At 52.9% G+C, this 18,153-nt stretch overlaps 2 pseudogenes; one reads left to right on the forward strand and one right to left on the reverse strand.

Annotated features, from left to right (window-relative positions):
- Positions 1 to 5,124, forward strand: part of LOC105731944 (acyl-coenzyme A thioesterase 11-like) — a 59,914-nt pseudogene extending 54,790 nt beyond the window's left edge.
- A 154-nt stretch (positions 5,125 to 5,278) lies between these two features.
- On the reverse strand, positions 5,279 to 11,726 carry LOC105731939 (protein FAM151A-like; annotated as a pseudogene).
- Positions 11,727 to 18,153: the final 6,427 nt, after the last annotated feature.

Here is an 18,153-nt window from a genome sequence, read left to right on the forward strand (position 1 = left end):
TTGCCTGCATTCCCATTTGGCAGGTGGAAGTGGAGACCCTGAGAGGCAGAGCAGCTTGTCCAGGGTCACACAGTGGGTCTAGCCAAGCTCAAGCCTGGACCTCCCTTCCCAAAGGCCAGGACTCTTTCCACAGCACCCGCCCCCCATTCATGGTCTGGGTTCCTCTCTGGGACACCCTTGGCCTCAGCTCTGAGGCCCTGGAGGAAGGGAGCGGGGTAGTGATAGCCCATGTGTGCTTTCCAGGTGTATCTGAGCTACAATAATGTCTACTCCCTGAAAATGCTTACGGCCAAGAACAACTGGGCGCTGTCCTCGGAGATCAGTCAGGTAGCTGACCCCACCCACCCAACTTTCCTCTCCTCTGAGCCAGAGGTGGCTGATGGCAAGCAACAAGAATTCTCCCACACCACTTATGTCAAAAAAGGATCTCCAAAGAATTAGGAGAGATCAAGAAACCAGGCCAGTTATGGAAACATACCCACCCCTGTAGGGCCTGGAGTGGAGAAGCACTAGATCCTTCTCTCCTGCCTGCCCCTCTTCCTGCCCTCAGCCACTCTCTCTGGTCTGCTGCTGTGTGCCCAGGCACTTCTTCCCTGTTCTTCTGCAGTGATCACTGCAGGGATGGGGGCAGCCAGCAGGCACAGGCTTATAGGAGACCTAAGCTCTGCCAGCTACCGGTGCCTTTGGACAAGTCGCCTCCTGCCTGAGAGGCAGAGCTTCTTGTCCAGGGTCACACAGTGGGTCTGGGCATTTACCACATGCCAAACACTGTTCTTGGGTGCTGCAGCATGGGAGGGCCTGGGCAGACCCATGGCTTGCATGGGAGCTGGAGTCACAGGAGCGTGGAGGTGGTGCAGCAGGTGGACAAGGATGATGCCATCTACCACATCACTGCGGTGTGTTGCCTTAGTCACTGGCATCCTAAGCCACCTTCCTGCCCATTTTTGCTGAATTCTCTTATCAGTCCATATTCATGGGGATGCAGCTGAGACTCAGAGAGGTTAAACTGTGTGTTCACAGTCACACAGCAAGTCAGCTGTCACCCTGAGCTTCCAGCCTCAGCCTACAGCATCCATTAGTGGAGTAGCCATTAGTCCACTCCACTGCCCAGCAAATGAGGCTGCCCTCTGACCCATTAAGGTCCACCTGTACACTCTGGAGGATCACAAGTTCCTCTTCTTCCACATGGAGATGGTGGTGCACGTGGACACAGCCCAGGCCTTCCTGCTGCTCTTGGACCTGCGTCGGAGGCCAGAGTGGGACAAGCACTACTGGTGAGGGGCCAGGGTGGCAGCAGGGCAGGGTCCCTTCTCTGGCCTGATGGGGGAGAGGCTGTCTCCTTCTGCAGGTCATCCTCCATGATGCTCTGCCCTGCTGGCCATTAGCAGGGGCTGGAGGTGGGTTGGAGTTCCGTGTTGGGTGGGGGTCAGGGTCATGGATATTTTGAGCCCTTAGGGGAGAGACTGAGCATGGAATTGGAGCTGGAGGCTTGAGTCAACATCCTGCTTTTGTCCCAACTAGACATGTGACACTGGATAAGTCAAAGTAATTTCCCTTCTGGCCTCAGTTTCTCTCTTAAAATGGGTGCTTGGGTGGTGGGTCATGGATTCACACTCAGAGACAGTGACTTTCAAACCAAGTGCTGTGGAGTTCGGTGTTCCCAAGGGGGCTTCCAGGACTGCTTGGGGTGGAGTCAGAAGGCCGAAGTTTGTGCGGGACCCTCTCTTGAGTTTATGCCAACTAGTAGCATGGCCAGTTGCTGAACTGACCAAGTTTTCTTATTTTCCTCATGAATATGTTATTTTTGAATGTAATGAATGATTATGAATACAAATATGTTATTCCTTTAAATACATTTGTTCCTCCAAATTTATTGATTGTTCATATGACCCTTCTCGAATTTAGTCAAGGAAGATAAATGTGTTCTTAGGAAAATAGCAAAATTTGTGTCTTTCAAGTCCCCTTAAAGTCATTTTCTGTTCTGCCAACATCTTAGCTTGGGGGTTTCTTTGAGAGCTTGTTATGAGGAGCCTACATTCTGGAGGATTTCTGTAAGGAGGTTCTATGTCTTTGGAAATTCAGTGCAGCGGTCATTTGGTGAATTGTATTTTGACAAACTAATCTTCCACTTCCTACACCATCTATCTTCTCCAGAGCAGGCTTGTTGCTCTTCACACATGGGCTTCCTGCTGAAGGTTTCTTTGCAAAAAGGGCCATGTTGCTTTCAAAAGCTCTGGTCCAGCTGATTCAGGCCTGCTGGTGATCCCCTTCCAGAAGGCAGAGAGGTGATTTGGTGGGGGATGCTGTGTAGGGGGAGAGCGGTTGTGCATGTGGTGGGTGGGCTTCTTGGAGGGAGGCTGGGGTGGGCTTTGAAGGCCAGATCAAATCTTGATATCTGATGGGATTTGTGGGGGAGAGGCCTGGGGGGAAAGAGCGGCTAGCTTCTTCCCCATACCCTGCCTACTGCTGAGTGCAGCAGGAGTGAGGAGGAGAAAGTGGGTCTGGACATGGCCATGTGTGCCTCCGTGTGGGCGTCTGGGTGCGGGCACGTGTTGATATGAGCCTGCGTATGCCCACACATGTCTGTGTTGGGCGCCGGGGCCTGGGGATACATCTCTGCCACTGATAGCCTGAACACCCCAGCCCTGCTTCCTTATTAGCTCTGTGGCCACGGCCAGGTTATTTTCTTCATCTATGAGATGGGGATACTAGCAGTGTCTACAGCATGGGGCTGTTATGGAGATTAAGTGACACATGTAAAGCACTTAGAACAGCATCTGGCACTCAGTGGGTGCTCAGTAAATGTTAAGCACAGCTGCTAAATCATCACACATCCTTGTAGTGCCTGTACCTGCACAGACATGTACAGACACACATGGGTCTCTGTGTGCACTGGTGTCTGTCCATGTACCTGTGCACATAGGACCACATGTGTGCATGTGTGTGCACATCTTTGTCCCATGTCTGTGTATGTGTTCCTTTGCTTGCATGCATGTCTCCGTGTGCCTGTGTGTGCAGTGGACGTGTGTGTCCACCCTGGCTGGGTCTTGCTGCCTTCCTGCTGCTCCCTGGTGAGCAGTACAGGGGGTGACAGCCCACCATGGAAGCTGCTTGGGTGCTGCGGTGTGGGAGGGCCCAGGCAGACCTGAGGCTTGCAGGGGAGCTGGAGGCACAGGAGCTGGAGGCTGAGATCCCGGCTTCCCAACAGGAGTGTGGAGCTGGTGCAGCAGGTAGACAAGGACGACGTCATCTACCATGTCACCAGCCCTGCCCTTGGAGGTCACGCCAAGCCCCAGGACTTCGTGATCCTGGCCTGGAGGAGGAAGCCTTGTGACTATGGGTGTGTGCCTATATGCTGCGGGGTTGGGGGCACAATGGGACAGTGTTAGGGTGGCCTCATCTCTCTCCTAGGGAAGGGCAGCAGCCTGGAGCCAGAGCTCTGCTTCCCATTGGCTGTGGTGCCCCAGGCACCTCTAGGCTTTTCTGGGCTACTGTGGCTTTACCATGGGTAAGATAGGGACAGGAGCACACATTTTCCCTCTTGTCACATTTTCTAAGGCAGGGCCACCCTCACCCAGGGTGGCTCAGGCTGCCTCGATGCAGGCCTTGGACAGGATATTTCTCACATGGCCACCCCCTTGGCCTCTTTCCTCTGACAGCCCCATGTGGGCTGGAGAGCCTTAACAACTCTTCCGCTGGAAAGATAGGTACAGAAAAAATATCCCAAAGCCCACACTCTTCCCCCACACATTGGAGTGGAATACCTTTTCCAGAAAGTCCCTAGTGGAGTCAGGTTGGCTCCCGGTAAATTCAGTGCTAACCCACAGGCACCCCCTCCCTCCAGCCGGGCCCCGAGCCAGGTGGCGGGGCTTTAAGAGTTGATGTGCCATGCAGCCCCTGCTGAGGAATCCATGCCAGAGGAGGCAGGGTGTGGGCCTTGGTTGGGCAGAACAGGCCTCCACTTTCTTCTGCGGCTGACCCCTGCCCTCTTGCTACCCTTCCTTCACTCAGAGACCCATATGTCATCATGCTGAGGTTGGTCATGCTGCCCACACACCGAGAGACACCAGAGTACAGACGTGGAGAGACCCTCTGCTCAGACTTCTGCCTCTGGCACAAGAGGGACCAGCTGACCAAGGTGAGGCCGCCACCCCACCACACCCCCAGCCTGGTTCCACCCCAACACACATGTGTCTGGAGCTCAGCACTGCTGGGCTAGGATAGTCCAGAGCTGGGTCTCCTGGCAGCCTCCCCTTTCCAGTCTGGGGGAGCCTGAGTGTCAGGGGCTGAAAATGATGTCCTCTGCACAAAGGTGAGTCAGAGGCTGCTGCATGGTCTTGGGAAAAGCTCTGGGCGCTGAGGGCAGAAGGCCTGGGTTCTGAAGTGAAACTCCATCGCACTTGCGTGGAAAGCCCTTCTCATCTAGGAAGGCTTTAGGCTCTGAGGGCACATAAAACACAGCAGGGTAGTCTGGGCTGATGGAAAACATGGGGAGGAGGCTGAGGGAAAGCGAGGGTGGGTGCTGCATCCTCCCTGCTCACAGCTTGTTAGGACCCTGCCACCAAGTCTGGCCCTGAGATTCACCCAGCAAAGACTCACCTGGTATCTGCTGAATTCATATGCTTGAACCCATGAGTGCCTCAGAACCATCCCTGGACTCCTGTCTGGCATGTCTCTGTGGCCGAGATTCAGAGCTGGGCCCTGGAGATGCAGCCTCTGTCCTCCAGGGACACCAGCTGGCAGGGAAGATGTGTGTTGACAATGTGGTGTGTGGTGGCAGGAAGACAGGATTGTCAGCGCCCTAGGGAGGGTTGGGGGAGATCTGCTGGAGGAGGTCATGCCTGCCAGCCTTGTAATCTAAGACCCTGGAGAGCTGGGTTGAATTTCCTGCCCTCCCAGAAGGCGAGCAAGACTGACTCACCACCAGCCTCATTCCCACTGGGCTCCCACCCCCTTCTGGAACCCTCCCTGTCCTGCTACAACCAGGCCACCCAGGACATGCTCAACTACATGACCACCAATGTGGCTGGCCTCTCCTCTGAGTTCTACACCACCTTCAAGGCTTTCGAGCAGTTTCTCCTGGACAACCGGAATGACCTGGCCCCTAGCCTCCAGACCCTCTAGATGCCCTCAGTGGCTACATCATGCCCACCCCCACTCCATCCTGCCTCCAAGGACTCACATACAGTACCTGGAGAAAGGCAAAGGCCTTTATTTCTTCCTGCCTCCCCATGGGCAGCCTCCACCCTGAGGTCCGCTGGCACATCAGCCTGGGTGCTCAGTTTCTGCCAACATCAGCCAGCAAGTCCTTGCAGTACCCCTGGGGCAGCCTGTAGTAGACTGGGGTCCTGTCCACAGTCCTGGCTGCCAGCAGCGCTGTCCTCACAGAGGCATAGTTGCCCCCATCTAGGCTGTGCTCCACTGTGATAGTGGCCTGGGGAGAGGGGGCCAGCAGCCTGGCTATGGCTCCAGCTGTGCTATGGCCCCATGGCACAGCAGGCATCTGGAAGGACACAGGTTGCCAGAGCTCCTGGCACAGCTCTAGCATATCTGTGAGCAGCTGTTCCCTGTAGCCGCTGCCCAGCACCTCCTCAGGCTAGCCTGGTGTTGCAGTCACTTGGGGGAAGACCTCAGCGACAGCTGTTAAGTAGCTCCCTGCCAGCCACATGGCCAGGGGCTAAAAAACTCCCATGGGAGATTTTGGCCCCCACCCACACAGGCCAATGCAGGAGGCCAAGGCTGGAGAAGCATGCCAGCAAGGCCAGGGATGGCTGGAGGGCTGTAGGCTCTGCTATTTGCAAATGGACGCCCCAGTGTCCGGGATGTGTGGCCAGCTGCTGCAGGCAGGACTCCAGTGTCAGGATGCTGCCACTTGGAGCATGAACGATGGGCACGGGTTTCTCAGCCACAGTTCCCTCGAGGCCAATGTTCAGCAGGATCATGCCTTCTGTGCCTGGAAGAGGCAGCAGAGGCAACAGTGTTTAGGATTTGGGTTATCATAGGGTATTAGAGACCCTTGCTAAAGGGGCAGTGACAGTTCTGGGGGCATCCAAGGGCCTTGCCTGTCTGGAATCTGTCAACCCAGTTTTGGGCTCCAGGTGGATGGGCTGCTTTATAAATGTGCCTGGTGCATGAAAAACTCTTGCTTCAGCTCTTGGCCTTTACCTATGACTCAGCCTGGAGGCCGGTGCCGGCCTTGCCCACAGCATCGTGGCTGGGAACTAGTCTAAAGGCCGGGAGCCCTGTGCTCTTGACACCACTGTGCTCCCTCTCCCTCTCCTGCACCCCTGCCCCACCTTGCATCCAGCACACGGTGTAAATAGCAACAGAGACCGGAGGTACCCACCCCAAGCAGAGAACACTCCTGCAGATGAGCTAGGAGCACCAGGGCTGAAGGCAGACTTTACCTGGGATGGTCACTGTTGCTGTTTTACCACTGCCCTGGACGTCAGGAACCAGCCACTTGACATTCAGCCCATCACCCCCGGGCAGCTGGAGAAGAGAGATCAGGCTGCCCCCCATACAGTACATTTGTTTCCATGTGGAATTCACTGTGGGGCCCCGAATCGCCAAGGTGAAATGGCTGCCATCATGGAACACCTGTAGGCCGCAGCTCTACAGGCATCCTCTCTAAGCCTCTGGGCACCCTGCCAAGCAGCTGTAATTTCCTTGCTTTTTAGACTACAAGAAGTGACTTGGCCAAGGTCCTATAAGCAGTGAGCAGAATTGCTGGGAGTGGAACCTGCTGATACCAGATCTGCCTGGCCCCCAGAGCTGGTATCCTTCCCCCCTTGCTTAGGTGGCTCCTGCTTAGGTGGCAGGAATGCTGAGTCTGATGGGGCCCCTTTGAGATGGCTTAACTGCAGCTCTCCTGGATTTGGGGACAAGGGAATGAGGGGTTTGGGTGGCAGCATCTGATCACTGCTCAGCGAATACAGTGGAGGTCTCTGAAACATTAGAGTAAACCACGGTGGAGCTGTGCACCAAAATAATTTGGGGTTTGGAATTTGCTGAGTTCCTACCTGCTGGACCACATACAAGTTGAGTGACTGTATAAATTCCTGAACTGTTCTGAGCCTCTGTTTCTCTATAATATGGATGTGTGGGCCAGGCACAGTGGCTCTGTAATCCCAGCACTTTGGGAGGCTAAGGCAGGTGGATCACCTGAGGGCAGGAGTTTGAGACCAGCTTGGCCAATGTGTTGAAACCCTGTCTCTACTAAAAATACAAAAATTAGCTGGTGTGGTGGTGCAGGAGAATCGCTTGAATCAGAGAGGCAGAAGTTGCAATGAGCTGAGATCACGCCACTGCACTTCAGCCTGGGTGACAAAGCCAGACTCCATCTTAAAAAAATAAAAATAAAAATAAAATGGATGCGTGAAGCTTAACATACCATACCAGGGCCTGGTACCCAAAATGCATCCTCCTCCTGCCCCACCCTGGCTTTCCCCCTTCTGTTATCCCTTCCTCCCAGCTCTGCTCCAGTGCCTGCCAAGTGCTGCCCGTGCAGAATCCAGTCCACACCACCCTTCCTAGTTCCTCTTCTTACAGGCAAGCTGCTTGAACTGCAACAGGAAAGGTTCAAAGATGTCATAGTAGACTTGGTGGACAGCAGTGTTGTCCTGGATGTAGAGCAGGTCGTCCACCAACATGGGGTCTGAGGCAGCCTGTCACAGTGTCGGGCTATACCTGGGGCCACCAGAGCTGGCGCAGTGCCCGTCTGGGCCCAGCAAGACCCTCAGCCCCACTCCTGTGCTCAGAACTGGGATGTCAGCTGGGCCCAAGGTAGAGCATCTGTCCTCCAGTTGCCCACTCGCCACTTCTCCCTGAGTCCTACCCCTTCCCAAGGGCAGGAGCCAGAGGGAATTCAGGAAAGATGGCTGAAAGCAGAGGCCCAGGAGGATGGGGGAGCCTGTCCTGCCTCCTCACTTGCAGTGTCTATTTCTGAGTCCTGTCCTAGGAAAGGGGCAGGACAGATGTGGGAGGATGTAGAAGGGCGAGTCAAGCATGAAGAGGGGGAGGGGCAGCTTTGGGAGTCCTGTGGGGAGCAGCTAAGGAAAGTAGGGGGGATAGAAGGGGTAGGGGAGTCTCTAAATTCCTATATGGCTATCCTAGGGCAGGGGTCGAAGGCACAATATGTGTAGCTCCAGGGCTATACCTGGCTTCCATTGGAGGAAGCTGTGGGGAGACAAATTGTGTCTCGGTATAAATATTTTCTGGGGGGCAGAGAATTACCCACTAATGAAAGAGTTACCTCAGGAGGTAGTGAGTAGCCCATCATCAGAGGTATGCAAGCAGAAAGCAGGGACTCTGTAGAGGGCTTGAGCACCAGCAGGAGTTGGACCAGATGACCTTTAAGACCCTTCCATCCATGACTGGGTGTGGTGGCTCATGCCTGTAATTCCAGCACTTTGGGAGGCCAAGGTGGGCAGATCACGAGGTCAAGAGATCAAGACCATCCTGACTAACACGGTGAAACCCCATTTCTACTAAAAATACAAAAAATTAGCCAGGGGTGGTGGCACACACCTGTAGTCCCAGATACTTGGGAGACTGAGGCAGGAGAGTCACTTGAACCCAGGAGGCAGAGGTTGAAGTAAACTGAGATGGTGCCACTTCACTCCAGCCTGGGCAACAGAGTGAGACTCCATCTCAAAAAAAAAAAAAAAAAACACCCTCCCATCCATGAGCATCTGGGATCTTGCTGGGGGCATCAGCACCTCCAGGAGGGTGGGGTGTGGTTGGTGGTTTTTACCTTCTCAGATTGGCTCAGCAGTCAGCTGAAGTGGGGCCAGGCGGCCCATGCCATGGAAGACCGCACAGGGAAGGTGACCCTCTGGGGCACCACTCCCACCAGCTCGTGCATCTTCTCCACCATGGCTCGGTTTTACATCCTGTTTGGGAGCACAGCCATGTAGAGGGTGGTCCAGCCTGGAGACAGGGTGACCTTGGGATACTTCTCTTGGACCAAGGCCAGGAACCTGCAAAAAAATTGGAGATGTTGGTCTTACGGAGCTGCCATGGCCCCTTCCTCTCCTCTGGGTTCTTGTCACAGTGCTAGGGAGTGGCAGGGCCTATTGCATCTGTGATAAGGTCAGAAGCAGAGTCCCAAAGAATAGGATGGCTTGTTTCAGGTCCCATGAATTGGGCATGGACTTTGGAGTCAGGGAAGTCTGGGTTCAGATCCTGATTCTGACCTTGGATGGGTCACTCAGCCTCATAGACATCATCCCCTCTAGCAGGGCAGGCTTCTTAAACATCCCCTTCTAGACACGAAACTGACTCAGCCCTCGCATGTCGGAATCTGCTCTGCCAGCTGTGAATCTTTGAAGTTCCTCAGGTTTTCTTTAAAAAATTTCTCTCCTTCCCAGCCTGGGCAACACTGTGAAACCCCATCTCTACTAAAATACAAAAAATTAGCTGGGTGTGGCAGCTTGCTCCTGTAGTCCCAGCTACTCAGAAGGCCGAGGCAGGAGAATTGCTTCAACCCGGGAGGTGCAGGTTGCAGTGAGCCGAGATTGCGCCACTGCACTCCAGCCTGGGAGACAGAATGAGAGTCTGTCTCAAAAAAAAAAAAAAAAAAAAAAAAAAAAAGACTTCCTCTCTCCTCTCCCCTTCCCTCTCCTCCCCTCCCTCCCTTCTCCTTGTATCTTTCTCTTTCTCTCTTTTTCTTTCTATATGGGGTCTCGCTGTGTTGCCCAGGCTGGTCTCAAACAACTGAGCTCAAGGGATCTGCTCACCTCGGCCTCCCAAAGTACTGGGATGCTAGGTGTGAGCCACCATGCCCAGCCTAAAATTTTATTTGAACTTGGCCTCGATGAAAATATTTTAATTTTTTCTTTGTACTTTTCTTCTTTAAAAGATGCAAATTTTAATAGGCAAATTATGTTGTCACCCACTGCCCACCAAAAAAACCCTACTAAGTAGGAATGCTTTTACACTGTTGGTGGGAGTGTAAATTAGTTCAACCATTGTGGAAGACAGTGTGGCAATTCCTCAAGGATCTAGAACTAGAAATACCATTTGACCAAGCAATCCCATCACTGGGCATGTACTCAAAGGATTATAAATTATTCTATTATAAAGACACATGCACACATATGTTTATTGCAGCACTGTTCACAATAGCAAAGACTTGGAACTAACACAAATGTCCATCAAAGATAGACTGGATAAAGAAAATGTGGCAAATATATCACATGGAATACTCTGCAGCCATTATAAAGGATGAGTTCATGTCCTTTGCAGGGACATGGATGAAGCTGGAAACGATGATTCTCAGCAAACTAGCAAAGGAACAGAAAATCAAATGCCATGTGTTCTCACTCATAAGTGGAGTTGATCAGTGAGAACACATGGACACAGGGAGGGGAACATTAAATACCAGGGCCTGTCAGGGGTTGAGGTGCTAGGGAAGTGACAGCACTAGGAGAAATACCTAATGTAAATGACGGGTTGTTGAAGTCAGAAGGGGGTGGGCCTGGGTCCAGTCCGCAGGGCCCCTCCGGGCGCTGATCCAAGATGGAGTTGAGGTGGGGGCAGCGCTGGACCCCAGGGCCCCTGCCTGTCTCCTGGGGAGCTGGGTGACCCAGGCAGCCCTGGTGAGGCCGCAGGTGTCTGGGCCCTAGCAAGGCCCCTGGGCTCCCACAGGACAGATGCGGACAGTGAGGCCAAGGAGGCCCTGCTGCCCTCGGGACTGTGTCTCCAGCCTGCAGTTTTCCGTGGTTCTCTGGGTCCCCTCTGCAGAGAGGCAGGAGAGCCCACCCTGGATCCTGAGGCACCAAGCTTGATGGAGCCCAGAGCTCCCTCCAGGCCGTTTCCTTGGCAGATCTTGAAGCTGAGGTCCAGAGGAAGCAGGGGCAGATCCCGGGCGCTCCAGGCAAAGGGAGATGATCTCGGGGCTGGGGTCACAAGGCTCCACTCCTGCCACCTCTAGGGCTCTAGAACCAGGGAGGATGAGAGACAGGAGGCCTTTAGTTCACCCCTGGGCCTGGACAGAGCGTCAGCCTGTGCCGCAACCCGAGGCGGTTCTGGCCAGGCCGAGCCGCGGCCCCTGTAAGAGGGGGTGGCGCTTCAGCTTGAAGGGAGGGACGCTGCCGGCGTGCGTGCCCTACGGAAGCCGAGACTGCGCTTCCTGCGAGGATCCGGCAGGAGCTGCGGGGCGGTCAGAGGGAGAAGAGGCGGCGGCGCGGTCGGAGAAGTTTCTTCGGAGAAGCCGTGGCGGCTTCCACGTGATAGTGGAGAAGGAGGCAGGTCTCTGCGGTAAGTGACGGGGACTCGTACCCCACTGGGAATCTTCCAGGCCACCCTGCTCCTTCTCTGTGGCTCCCTACTTTCCGGTCCTGACTTTTTTTTTTTTTTTGAGACAGAGTTTTGCTCTTGTTACCCAGGCTGGAGTGCAATGGCGCTATCTCGGTTCACCGCAACCTCCCCCTCCTGGGTTCAGGCAATTCTCCTGCCTCAGCCTCCCAAGTAGCTGGGATTACAGGCAGGCACCTCCGTGCCCAGCTAATTTTTTTGTATTTTTAGTAGAGATGGGGTTTCACCATGTTGACCAGGTTGGTCTCGATCTCTTGACCTCGTGATCCATCCGCCTCGGTCTCCCAAAGTGCTGGGATTACAGGTGTGAGCCACCGTGCCCGGCCTCCTGTCCTGACTTCTTTGTGGGCATTTGGGCCCCAGTCATCCACGTGGGGGCGGTTGTGGGGTCCTGGTCGTGGCAGCATCCGCAACTCTGCCGAGAAGGCTATGCCCGTGTCTGACCTGCATCCAGCATCTAGGAGTGCACAGGCCCTGAGCCATGGTGAAGCCCGGGACCTGGGTCCCTCCGAGCCCCATGGCCCTCTGAACTGGGGTATCCTAATTTTCTTTTCCACCTACAGTGTATGAGTCCCCCTTTTCTAAAACCACACCCGCATTTCTACTTTTTTTTAAGAGACTGAATCTGGTTCTGTCGCCTAGGCTGGAGTGCAGTGCCACAATCTCAGTTCACTGCAACCTTCACCTCTTGTGTTCAGGCAATTCTCCTGTCTCAGCCTCCTGAGTAGCTGGGACTACAGACACCCACCATGATGATGCCAGGCTAATATTTGTATTTTTAGTAGAGATGGGGTTTCACCATATTGGTCAGGCTGGTTTCAAACTCCTGACCTCAGGTAATCCGCCCAACTAGGCCTCCCAAAGCACTGGGATTACAGGCGTGAGCCACCTTGCCTGGCAGATTGCAGTTTCCTAATGAATTGTTCATTTTGAGGACCTAATCTCTTATCTGTTGTTCGATTTTATGTCTGCAGAATTGTCTGGTCAGGTTCTAGATTGGATTCTTTTGCTTCTTTGTGTAGTGTTTTTTTGTGTACATGTTTGTCTCGCCGTTTCAGACTCTTCTGGGTACGTGGGCCCACCTGCTCCCAGTGGGCTTAGAGGAGAAGTAGGAGTAGCCTCCCACGGCCCATGCTGGAGACTGGAGCCTGCACTGTTCCCAATGGGGTGTGGGTTAGGGCACTCACTATTCAGGGTTGCAGTGCCTGCAGTGGGGGCTGGTTTGGGTGCCATATAGGAGCATCACTGCCTGCGGTGGGGGTCTGGTGGCGGACACTATCTGTGGTTACACTGCCCATTGCAGGGAGTTGGTTTGGGCGCTATCCCGGGCTGTGCTGCCCATGGCAGGGGGGTGGTCTGCAGGTGCCATCGAGTGCTGCGGTGTCTGAGACAGGGGCAGGTTAGGGGCTGCCATCACGTGCTACACTGCCAGTGGTGGGGTCTGGGGTGTTGGCAGTATCCTGGGGCTACACTGCCAGTGGCAGCAGGTTAGGGGCTCTGTTGGAAGCTGCACTGCCATTGGCAGGTGGTGGAGGTTTCAGTGACAGCTGTGGTCTCTGAGAGAGGAGTGGTTCTCCTCTCCCCAGACTCTAAACTGTAAAGGGCCATCTCCTGCTGCATGGTGGGCAGGATTTTCACGTTTCTGTGAAAATCCTGATCACAGCAGGGCACCCAGACCCATCATGGTTCCCAGGCCTGAGCCCTCACATTCTGTGTTGCAGAGACTGCCAGGAATGCCCAGGCATGCAGTAGCAGACACCATGGGGTGATAGGTCCCTGTGGGTGGAGGTCTCAGGAATGGGAACTAGCACTTCGGTGAGGAGGGCTGGCTGGGGCTGAGGTTCTGCTGCTCCTGCTTCCTGAGCACAGCCTGGGTGGTCCCAGTGGTTCCTGTAGAGTGGGAAGCCCAGACACCATGGTGTCTCCAGTCTCCACTCCCTAGCCAGTTTGGGCCAAAAAGAGCTGCCATGGACTTTGGAGAGTGGGTGTGAGTGCCTTGACTAAGACTACCCCATGGCACCCAGTGGCAAGCATGACAAGGTGAGGGTCTAACGCTACCACTGTCTGTGTCCCGTTCTAGGCTTTTCTGGCTTTGCCCACCTGGCTGCTCCATGCCAGGAGAAGGAAGAGCTGTCTGCTGCATGCTGGAGGCTGAAGCCTGTGGTACCACGGCTCGCCTCACTGTGGTGGGTGGCAGCGACGGAGACTGCAGAGTGCCAGAGAGGTAGGAAGTGGCTGGCTGCCACTAGGGCAGGAACAGGGGTGCAGAGGTGGCCAGGTGGCAGCCTCTGAGGTGGCCTTGGTCCCCGGGTCTCCCACTGCTGGTTATGGCAGGCAGAGCTGGGGTTGCCACCGCTTCTGCTGCAGCGTGTGCAGGTAGCAGCTGCTGTTGAGTCCATGGCAGAGGGTAGCAGTGCAGGTCTCAGACCTGAGTGAGGCTTGAGGTTTGTGGAATACCCCCCTCCCACCCTAGGATCCGCTCCTCTTTGGCGGCTCCCTGAGTGCTGGGCCACGGGTCTGTACACTGTGCAGCCACTGGAATGGGGCTGAGCGCTACTTCCTGCTCTCCTGCAGCTGTGGCTTCACCGCCTCCTTATGGCCACGGTGGCATCTGGCCTCTGGTTCTGTGCTGCTGGTCGCCGTGTGCATGTCCAGGGTTGCCACCGCTGCTGACATGCACCATCTGCAGGGGGCGACTGCAGCTGAGCCCATGGCATCAGCTGGCAGGGCTAGTCCCAGAAGACCCAAGGGCCACCCAACAAACTGCCCTCCCAGCCTAGGGTCCCTCTTTCTTGGCCGATGCACAGAGTGACGGGTCGCAGTTGCTGGGTACTGTGCAACCGCTGGATCCTCAAGGTGGGCTGGCCAGTTCCTGCTTTCCTGCAGCAGCAGGGCCAACTGCCTGTGTTAGGAGCTGCAGAGGCTTCTGGCCCTGGGATCCTCATTGCAGTGGAGCGGGTGGGCAGTGTCAGTGGTTGTCACTGTGGCTGCTGCATGGCCATATGCAGGTGGCAGCTGCAGCTGAGCCCAAGGCAGAGGCTGGCCCTAGATGGCCCAAGAATTGCCCAGTGTACCACGTAGGGTCCATCTTCCTTTCCCCTGCCCAGAGCGTGGGGTCTGGGCGCTGTGCAGCCTCGGGGGTGGTGCTGAGCACCGGTTCCCACCCTCCTTCTGTTCCTTTTTGGCCCAGGTCCAGGGGGCTGGTTGTGGGCACTGGGTACCCTGCAACCACTGGGATGGGGCTGGGCGCCAGTTCCAGTCCTCCTCCTGCTGCGAGACCTGACTTAGGCACCACAGCAGGGTCTGGCCCATGGGTCCGTGTTGCTGGTGGAGGAGGGCAGGATCAGGGGTTGCCACCGCTGCTGCCGCATGCCATCTATAAGTGGCAGGTGCAGCAGAATGTACGGGAGGCCACAGGGCTGGTCTCAGACAGGCTAGGGGTCACCCAAAGCACCTCCCCTGACCCTAAGATTCGTGCTTCCTTTGCCCAAGCCCAGAGCATGGAGTCACAGGCTCTGGGCCCACTACAGCCCCTGGGATGAGGCTGAGCACCGGTTTCTGCCCCCTTGCAGCTGCACCGCCGACCACCTAAATTAGGCACCATGGTGACATCTGGCCCTGGGATTCCTGCTGCTGGTTGGGGAGGACAGGGCCAGGGGTTGCCACTGATACTGACTTGCACCATTTCCAGTTGGCAGCTGTGGCTGAGTCCATGGCAGATTCTGACAGGGCTGCTCCCTGAGGGCATGAGGGTCGTGGAGTGTACCGCCATCCCACCCTAGGATTCACTTTTCCTTGTCCCTGGCCCAGAGCACCGGTTTGCAGGCACTGGGCACTGTGCAGCCGCAGAGTTGTGCCTGAGCGCCTCGTGCCCTCCCGCACCTGCCGGCTGACTGTGGCAGTATCTGGTCCTGGATTCCATGCTATTGGGGCCAGTTTCCAGGGTTGCCACCGCTGCTGCCCCACGCATGTACTGCAATAGTTACTCTGTTAGCTGAGCCAGCTACTGAGTGCCTGACAGAATTGGTAGTGTAGACAGTGTGAATTGGCCACACAAAGGGAGATTCATGGCCCCAGGTGGGGCAGTTGGGATGGTGTAAGATTTCATCATGCTCCTTGGAATGGCATGCAAATGAAAACTGAATGTTTTATTTCTGGAATTTTCCATCTGATATTTTTGGGATGTGCTCAGGAAACTGAAACTGCAGAAAGGGACACTGGGTAATGGGAACGACTGTGCCTCTATTGGTTTTTATATTAGTTTTCTATTGTTGCTATAGCCGATTGTGACTCACTTAGCCACTTAATATAATGCAAGTTTATTGTCTTTAAGTTCTGGAGGTCTGAGTTTGAAATGCATCTTAGTAGGATAAAATCAGGATATTGTCAGGGCTACATTCCTTTGGAGATGCTGGGGGAGAATCTGTTTCCTTGCTTTGTCCAACTTCTATAGAGGCTGCCTGCCTTCCTTAGCTCATAGTCCCTCTTCTGTCTTCAAAGGCAACAGTGCAGCATCTTCACATCTCTCTCCTGACTCTCCTACCTTCCTCTTCCATCTTTTGTTTTCTCAAGACAGTGTCTTACTCTTTTCTCCAGGATGGGGTGCAGTGGCATGATCATGGCTCACTGCAGTCTTGACCTACCTGGGCTCACATGATCCTCCCACTTTAGCCTCCCATGTAGGTAGAAGTACAGGTGTGTGCTACCACTCCGTTAATTATTATTATTATGATGATGTATATATCATAGAGACAGGGTTTTGCCATGTTGCCCAGGCTGATCTTTTTTAAAATATTTTTTAAATTTTACTTTAAGTTCTGGGATATATGTGTAGAACGTGCAGGTTTGTTATACAGGTATACATGTGCCCTGGTGGTTTGCTGCACCTATCAACCTGTCATCTAGGTTTTAAGCCCCGCATGCATTAGGTATTAGTCCTAATGCCCTCCCTCCCCTTTCTCCCCATGCCCTAACAAGCCTTAGTATGTGATGTTCCCCTCCCTGTGTTCATGTGTTCTCATTGTTCAGCTCCCACTTATGAGTGATAAAATGAGGTGGTTGATTTTCTTTTCCCGTGTTAGTTTGCTGAGAATGATGGTTTTCAGCTTCATCCATGTCTCTGCAAAATACATGAAACTCATTCTTTTTTATGACTGCATAGTATTCCATGGTGTATATGTGCCACATTTTCTTTATCCAATCTATTATTGATGGGCATTTGAGTTGGTTCCAAGTCTCTGCTTTTGTAAATAGTGCTGCAATAAGCATGTGTGTGCATGTGTCTTTATAGTAGAATGATCTATAATCCTTTGAGTATATGCCCAGTGATGGGATTGCTGGGTCAAATGATGTTTCTTGTTCTAGATCCTTGATGAATCGTCACATTGTCTTCCATAATGGTTGAACTAAGGTGATATTTTTCTTAAGCCGCTTATTGGTGATATGTACTCTCAAAGCAAAAACAGCCAAGTATGCTATTTTCACAGTTGTCAGACTACAAAAGTGTGTTTTCAAAATCTCTGGTTACTTGGGTTCCTAACCCTTCCCCTCAACTGTGTAGATGGTATTCTAGTGTTTCCCTGAATTTTCTATCACAGAGGAAAAGCCAGGGTCAGTCTGATTTTCATTCATTTCTAAGTACTTTTCTCAGATCCTGGAATAGTTTAAAGTTTTCCAGCATTTTAATACATATTCTGCTAGGATATTTCTATATGAGGATTTCTTTTTATACAACATGATTTTTTTTAAAGTCAAGAAAAAATATTTTTTGTTTATTTTTTCCATTAGTTTGTTGTTCTTGTTCTACTCTATTCTGAAAAATGTGTTATATTAATATTGGAGTTTTAAAATTGGGTGTCACAGAATTCTCATTCTCATTACTTTTATTCTGTTATCCTTTTCCTCTACATTCTTGGAGAACTTCTCCAATGTATTCTTAATATCAATGATTTGATTTGTGTGTGTGTGTGTGTGTGTGGTATCAGTCTTGCTGGTAAATATCTTCATATGGATATTTAAATTCTTTTTGATCCCTTGCAAATCTTTTTTTTTTTAATTGTACTTAGATTCTGGGGTACATGTGCAGATCATGCAGGATTGTTGCATAGGTACACACATGGCAATATGGTTTGCTGCCTCCATCCCCCGTCACCCACATCTGGCATTTCTCCCCATATTATCCCTCTCCTACCTTCCCACCCCCCCCGCTGCCCCTCCCTTGCCCCCCCCAACAGACCCCAGTGTCTGATGTTCCCCTCCCTGTGTCCATGTGTTCTCATTGTTCAACACCTGCCTATGATTGAGAACATGTGGTGTTTGATTTTCCGTTCTTGTGTCAGTTTGCTGAGAATGATGGTTTCCAGATTCATCCATGTCCCTAGAAAGGGCACGAACTCATTGTTTCTTATGGCTGCATAGTATTCCATGGTGTGTATGTGCCACATTTTCCTTGTCCAGTCTATCGTCAGTGGGCATTTGGGTTGGTTCCAAGACTTTTCTATTATAAACAGTGCTGCTATGAACATACATGTGTATGTGTCCGTATAATAGAACAATTTATAATTCTTTGGGTATATACCCAGTAATGGATTGCTTAGTCAAATGGAATTTCTACTTCTAGGTCCTTGAGGAAGCGCCACACTGTCTTCCACAATGGTTGAACTAGTTTACTCTCCCACCAAGAGTGTAAAAGTATTCCTGTTTCTCCACGTCCTCTCCAGCATGTGTTGTCTCCAGATTTTTTAATGATTGCCTTTCTAACTGGTGTGAGGTGATATCTCAATGTGGTTTTGATTTGCATTTCTCTACTAATCAGTGATGATGAGCATTTTTTCA

This window comes from Aotus nancymaae, unplaced genomic scaffold, assembly GCF_030222135.1.
Source record: "Aotus nancymaae isolate 86718 unplaced genomic scaffold, 86718_ANA_hifiasm-v0.15.2.pri h1tg000008l, whole genome shotgun sequence".
Taxonomy (NCBI): Eukaryota; Metazoa; Chordata; class Mammalia; order Primates; family Aotidae; genus Aotus; species Aotus nancymaae.